This window comes from Lipotes vexillifer, unplaced genomic scaffold (assembly GCF_000442215.2).
Source record: "Lipotes vexillifer unplaced genomic scaffold, Lipotes_vexillifer_v1.1 scaffold981, whole genome shotgun sequence".
Classification (NCBI taxonomy): Eukaryota; Metazoa; Chordata; class Mammalia; order Artiodactyla; family Lipotidae; genus Lipotes; species Lipotes vexillifer.
Window position 1 is genome coordinate 1613777 of NW_006789191.1, and position 7287 is coordinate 1621063.

Below are 7287 nucleotides of genomic sequence, written 5' to 3' on the forward strand. Positions count from 1 at the left end.
AACTACTAATTCACTCATCGACACAGGGTGAATCTTGAAAACTTTATGCTTATCAAAATAAGACAGACAGGAAAGAGGATGTTTTGTATGATTCCACTTGTACGAAGTTTACAAATAGGCAAAACGAATCTAGGAGGACAGAAATCAGAGGAGTGGCTGTCTCTGGGAAAGGGTCAGGAATTGAGTGGAAGAGAATATAAAATAAGTTTCTGGTGTGACGGGAATATTTTGTATCTCGTTTGGGGTTGGGGTATTGGTTATGCAAGTCCATATGTTTGTCAAAAATCATCTAACTGTACACTTAAGATATGTGAATTTCACTTTATGTCACTTACCTTAATTAAAAAAAAAACTTGAAAAACATGTCATTTGAAGTCATGGGAATATAGGAGGTCAGCTAACGAGGGAGGGTGACGAGAAGCGAGTGGGTCAGAGGATAGAGCCCAGGGGCACCCCAAGGCTGAGAGGTGAGGAAGAGCAGAAAGCCTCAGGATGGGGCCCGAGGAGAAGCCTCCTCCGTACAGTGACGCCAGGGCTTCTTCCAGATCCCTTATTCTCAGGGTCAGTGAAACAACTACAGTAAAACGCGGAGCGGATCCTGCTTTAACAGAGTCCTGTGTCCACATCAAATCCCACCGGTTTGTAGGTTCCCCAGGAAGTGGAAATCCGTGAATTGAGGACCGTGAGCCTCCTGGGTTGTTGTCTTAGCGAGTGTCTCCCTGTGTAGGTTACGTGGAGCCCTGAAGCACAGCCACATTTTGCTGGGGTCACGTGAGGAGGAAGATGCCCGGGAAGCGAGAAACAGCTCTAATCCACTGCCTGGAGGACTCGGGGGTGGAGGTGTATGAATGCGCCTGACTTACCACCAGCTCTGAGTTAGTAATCAGACCCAGTTCAGCCCCTGCCCCGTGCAAGAGTCCGCTGCCTGGTACACAGGAAGGGTGAGTAAGTGACTATGTTGAATAAGAGGAAAGCAGAATGTGAACTCTATTCATAATCATTAACGGTGAGCCTCATGGAAATGTATATTTTGTGTTGAGATATTAAGTAATGGTAATGATAAATCTATATTATACAACTCATAAATTATAGGTAGTAGCTAGGTAGATGGATGGATAGGTAGGTAGATGATAGATAGAGATTGAGGGTGAGAGAGTGCGCTGAAATATTTTTTGCTGTTGGAGTGCAATCACATATAGTCAGAAAGGAGACCGTTGCCATAGTGAATGGGTTGGAGAGAGGTTAAGACTTGAGTGAGGTGAGGTGCTGTCGGTTCCTCCAGGTGAGGCACTTGAAATGGAAATGAAGATAATGGTGAAGTTTCAAAGAATGTTAAGGAGGTTGACTCATGAGGGCAAATTACAGGAAAATGTGACAAACGGCAGCTCTTTTGTAGAAACCAGGCTGTGAGTCTAGATAGAAGGTACAGACTAAGGCAAAATCCTTATCTGTGAGCAGATAGAGGGTTAGCTGATCACAAACAGAATCTATGTGTTCAGATTCGTCAGCAAGGATCCTTTGGCTGTCCGAGGTGAGATGCATGGACCAAAGATTCTGGGGAGGGAAGAGGGGGAGTTTTGAGTGGTCACCCTGGAGAGAGCCTTTTCAGAGGATCATCTGCTCCCTGATGAGAGCGTTGATGAGGGTTATATTGCTTCCTCTGATTAGCTTCCAGGGGAAAAGAAGATGACAAAGTACAGTTTGGGGGAAGAAAAGTTTTATTTTGTACAGGGGAAAGAAACCCAGGCCTCAACAAGAGGAGACTGACACAGGTAAGAAAAGAAACGGGCAAGGCACAGAAGTAACTTCTAGTGGTGCTTGAAAAAACAAGAGAAAATCAAGGTGTAGAATAGTTACAAGCAAAGTAGGGCACAGAATCCACATATGGAACAAAGAGAATACCAGTTGTATACATTTCAAGGGTACGAATGAGTGGAGCCTGCAGACGAGCTGATACATGGAAGAAAGACGAAAGGAAGAACACCCGGACCTGAGCAGAAAGTCTGAGGTTTGGGGATGCCCAAGATAAGGCATTATCATGTACTTCCCTCTCTACACGCTAAGGATGAACCTCAGCTGCTCTCTTCAAACAAGGACTGACTATGAATACAATTCAATTTAGCCGCTATGTATCCATTGCCTACTAGATGCAATGCATTGTACTTAGGGCTGTGGGAACTAAGGAGATGAATAAAGCATGGAGTCTGCTCTCTAAGAGCCCACAGCTGAGCTGGGGGACACATGTAAACAAGTGGCTCTAACAAGAACAGAGAATAAAATGACAGCTAAATAGAGCACCCAGCAGCCCACTGTGAGCAATCCCTCAGGAGGAAATCTGTAATTCCAGCTGGGTGTGTTGGGGAAAATTCCCGGAAGGAGCTGTTGCTTGACCCATGTTTGGAAGGTTTTATCTGGAAGGAGGGAATGGGGTGGAATGTGGGCAGAGGAAACACGGTGAACAGAGGCAGGAAGGCAGGAAACTATGGGGTGTGCTCAACACATCCGTCAGTTACCCTGCTTTGTCCTCAAGGTCATCCCCAATGACAGTGTCAGGAGGAATCTTTCCTCCTCTGCCTGCAACAGCACTTTCTTCCATAAGGCATCTCTCCCCAATATTAACATGCTCTGTTGACTTGTCTTCTGCATCTCACTTAGAATTTTTACTTCTGGGGGCAAGGACCGGGCTCCACTCACCCCTTTATTCTCTAACTGGCGTAGTTCCCGGCACAAGGCTGGTGCTCAAGGACTCTAAGGAAGACCATGAAAGAGTTGATCTTGCATTCAGTAGGCAGTTATGAAACAGCAAAGGTTTTGCATATGTTTGAAAGACGTCTTGAACAAATTTGGTACCACTTCTATGGGAGAGGAAGTGGAAGAGGTATAGGATGAGTTGTCTAGAGGAGAGGGCAGTGGTGGTGTCTCTGGGGTGAGGAACCGTGAGACGGTGTGTCACTTATCGCTAGGGTTAATCACAGAGAACTCATGAAGGTGAGCCAACTTGAGAGCAGAATGGAATTTTGTTTGGATTTCTTGATCAGAGTAAGCCAAAACGAGTTTACCTTAATAACTGGTGATCTTTCTTTTCAACACGATTGAGCACATCCTCATAGGTGATGAATCTGCATGTGTAATATTTCCCCCGTCACTTATTGTCAGATGTGCTTCACTTTTGCAAGCAGCTCTTTTCTTTTCTGGGTCAGTTTCCACCTGGTGCAGTGGTGATACCCAAACACTCACCTCCAAGAAGAAGCATCCCACCATATCTTCATCTCTGTCAGAACTCCCTTTACATTTTGTGTCTGTAACACGTTCTCTGGAAATGGTCTGGAAGGGAAAGGAGAGATCACTGGGCTAAATGTTCATTTTTTAAAAATTGGAGTATAGTTGATTTACAATGTTGTGTTAGTTTCAAGTGTACAGCAGAGTGATTCAGTGATTTCAAGTGTACAGCAAAGTTGTTTCAAAGTGATTTCAAGTGTACAGCAAAGTGATCTGTATGTATAGATATATACGTACATATATATCTATTGTTTTCAGATTCTTTTCCCTTGTAGGTTATCACAAAATATTGAGTATAGTTCCCTGTGCTATACAGTAGGTCCTTGCTGGTTATCTATTTTATATCTAATAGTGTGTATATGTTAATCCTAAACTCCTAATTTATCCTCCTCCCTCTTTTCCCTTTGGTAACTGTAAGTTTGTTTTCTATGTCTGTGGGTCTATTTCTGTTTTATATATAAGTTCATTTGTATCATTTGTTTAGATTCTACGTATAAGCCATATTACATGACACTTGTCTTTCCCTGACTTACTTCACTTAGTATGTAATCTCTAGGTCCATCCATGTTGCTGCAAATGGCATTATTTCATTCTTTTTTTATACAATGGAATATTACTCAGCTATAAATGTTCATTTCACAGTAGCAAAATGAGACTTTGACTTTTTAATTAACTTGCCTACAATCCCACAGGCTGTTAACAGCAGAGCTGAGCGTAAGGATGCAAGTGAACAGACCCAGTCATTCAAAACTCAGTCAACCCAGTGGGTCTTCACTAAATGATGATGACAATGGTGTTCAATTAAATCAAGGTATAATTTGGTGTCATCCACCATCAGAAAGAAGGCTCCGAGCAGATGATTTTTTTTATGTGATAGATTGTATATATATTTATCAGTCACACAATGTGCAAGAAGAAGGAAGAGAGGGACTGACATTTTCAACCACCTGTTTTATTTCATACATTATGTCAGGAAAGTTACAGGCATCATTTTATTCTTGCAGCCACCCTGTGAGTTAGACATTATTCCCGTTTCCAAATGAAGTGAACACTTAGAAACAGTAATCAACTTGCCCTGGGTCACACTAGCAAGGAATGCGGGCAAACTCACGTTTGTCAGATCCCCTAAACCTCTGCCTCTCAGATCACAGCTTCTTTGAGGTGTCATACGGGTGTTAAATAATAATCCTGCCTCACAAGAGTCCTAAAGAAGTCTTGAGAAAGGAGTCGCTGGCTCTGACAGGTTCTGGGTGTGTGTTGAAGTTTGGTCCCGTCTTCTGCCATTCCCATACTCCCTTCTGGGACGCGAATCTCGCGTTGCTTCTGTCAGCGTATATCAGACGTGGGCTTTCTTCTAACTGGGCCGATGCCCCAAGAATGTAAAATTCTCCTTCTCGGAATGATGTAGAAAGTTCAAACTGCATGTTTTGTGGCTGCATCTTTTTGCTGTCTTTCAAAGGTTCTAGGTCTGTTGCTGTTTGTGACACTGCAGATCTGCACAGACGCTGGGGAGGTCGTATTTTTTCGTTTTTGCCGCGATGCTTTCAGCAGCTGCCTCTGTTGAAGCCGCAATCTGCCTCCTCCTCCGAGCTGATGAAGTGGGAAAAGTTTTTCAATATCCCTGGCCTTTGAGGTAAAAGAATTTCTCTCAGTCAGGGCAACCCGTTACTGTCCCAGTACCCAATCTCTGTTCCCCATGATGGCCATTCTGGGTCACTTTCTCCCTGGCACATCCCAAGTGCCACATTTGGGTTTTGAAGTATATATATGGGTTTTCAAAGAACCTCAGGCATAAATATTTCTGCCAGAAAACAGGAATGATTTCATGAGTGTGAAATTAGTTTATAAATGAAGCGAGTGGTATCAAGTTGCTCTTGCTCTGGAGGACAGGGAGGCTGGTCATTTACACTTCCCTGCAAATGTTGTTCTATTACAATGCACTGCTGGGCTACATTACTTTTCTTTGAGCCTTTCAATGTATTTTTGGGAGAGGGCTGGTCAGTGAGATGACAGATAGTGAGTTCTTGCAGCAAGGCAGGCTTGCCCCGGGAAAGAGGTGCTCGCCACTTCTGAATTCAGACTGTAAATGGCAGCGGGCATTTGACTGCTAAGGCTTCTGGTCACATCTGGCAGCGTGATGCATGAGACCCCAAACTGCAATAAAAGGAAATTGGATTGCAGCTCGCCTGGACACCTGAGGTTGATAGTGGAGCTTGGCAAGGGGGTGGGGTGCGAGCAGCCAGGGGTCTGGGAATGGTGCCAGGAACGGAAGAAGTGGTCACCTGCTGAAACAAGGAGGGATGGGACCCCTGTTTGCTTTTCTCCTACAAAAATAGAAATTGACCTGAGAACTGCATTCCAGAGCACCAAAGTCAAATCAGGAGGCATCACAGCAAACACCTCAATTTGCTTGTTTGCCAGTAGGGTTTCACTGAGTATTCACATCTTCGAGAGGTGACTTGGGGATAACGGGAGTAAAGAGAACACCGACAGGAAGGGGCTTCAAGTCCCACCATCTGTCGACTGAGCAAGGGACTCGTATCTGTTTTCTACACTGTGGCTCCAGGGAAGGTTTTGCTTCATCTGAAAAATGGTTGCTGCTTCTCAAGACAGTTTGAAAACTCCCGATTTTGTCCAGAATACCCAGAGTAGCTTTGAGACCCTACAGACACTTCCTGAACCTGCAAAAAGCATTAGATAACTAATGAGGACCGACTGTATAGCACAGGGAACTCTACTCAGTGCTCTGTGGTGACCTAAATGGGAAGGAAATCCAAAAAAGAGGGGATATATGTATACGTATAGCTGATTCACTTTGCTGCACCGTCGAAGCTAACACAACACTGTAAAGCAGCTATACTCCAATAAAAATTAATTGAAACAAAACAAAAAAAAGTTAAGCATGAAAAGATTAAAACTGGGATTCAAAATAAAATAACATTTTTCAGTTAAAAAAAAAAAAGACATCCAGTAGAAGGGATGCTAGAGTGATAGGGTCTGTCTTAGGTCAGTTTCTTCCAAGAAAGACACTTCAAGCCAAGGATCTGAGTGCAAGGGATTTTCGAAGGAGAGCCTACAAGTAAAAGCATTGGTGGAGGGTGGAGGGTGCAAGATAGGGAAGGGGTAGGAGGGAGGCAAGGCTGAAATTTCAGGAGGAGTCCCAGCCTCGGCCTGATCCCACAGGGAGCTCTGGAGCAGAAGAGGAGGCTGCGTGACCTCCCGTCTGAGAATGAGGAGGGTCGTCGTGTGGCCGTGGGAAGGCTCCTTGGCCGCTCGGGACAGGTTCCCTCTCCTGCAGAGCAGGGGGACTGGCCGGCATGACCTCTGCGGCCCCTGGGAGCCCTCACTTCCCTTGACCTTGGGGTAGCAGGGTGCCATTCACCTCTTCAGACTCCAGCTTTATATTCATCACTTACTGTACAGAACTCATCTCAGACTTTGCAGTGTATAAGGTACAGTTCTGGGCACTGTGGAAATAAGAAAGGTGACGGGGGTAGAACAACCATCTACACTGAGATTTCACATCTGTTTGTTCATTTAATCCTCACAGCAGCTTGCAAGGTAGGCAACTCCCCTCATGCTCCCCGTTTGGCTGGTGGCACCAGCTTGGGGCAAAAACACATTGATGTTTCTTAAGTTTTTTGAGTCATTGCTCTAGGATTTAACTACCAGATTTGAAGAATTGGTGTCTTCCTCTCAGGGTCTCCCTGTGCCCTAATTTGCTAAAAGTTCTAAAATTCACAAAGCACATTTCACTTTGTCTTCACCACGTCTCTGTTGATGAGGTGCCCAAGGACGAGGGCCTTTAATTTTTTTTCTTTCATTGGAATGTGGACATTTTGGGGTCACTGATAACATTTGCTTCCTGCAGTTGGGGAACATTAATTATCTGTCGGAGAATTACTACTGAAGCTTTTTGGTTTCATATCAGGAAAACCCACCACCTATTGTTCTGCTGAACGGAGCACTTGGCCTTTTTTTTTTTTTTTTTTTTTTTGCTTTGTGGGC

At 44.4% G+C, this 7287-nt stretch overlaps 1 pseudogene; it reads left to right on the forward strand.

Annotated features, from left to right (window-relative positions):
• Positions 1 to 7287, forward strand: part of LOC103068370 (eukaryotic translation initiation factor 3 subunit D-like) — a 176232-nt pseudogene that overhangs the window by 164473 nt on the left and 4472 nt on the right.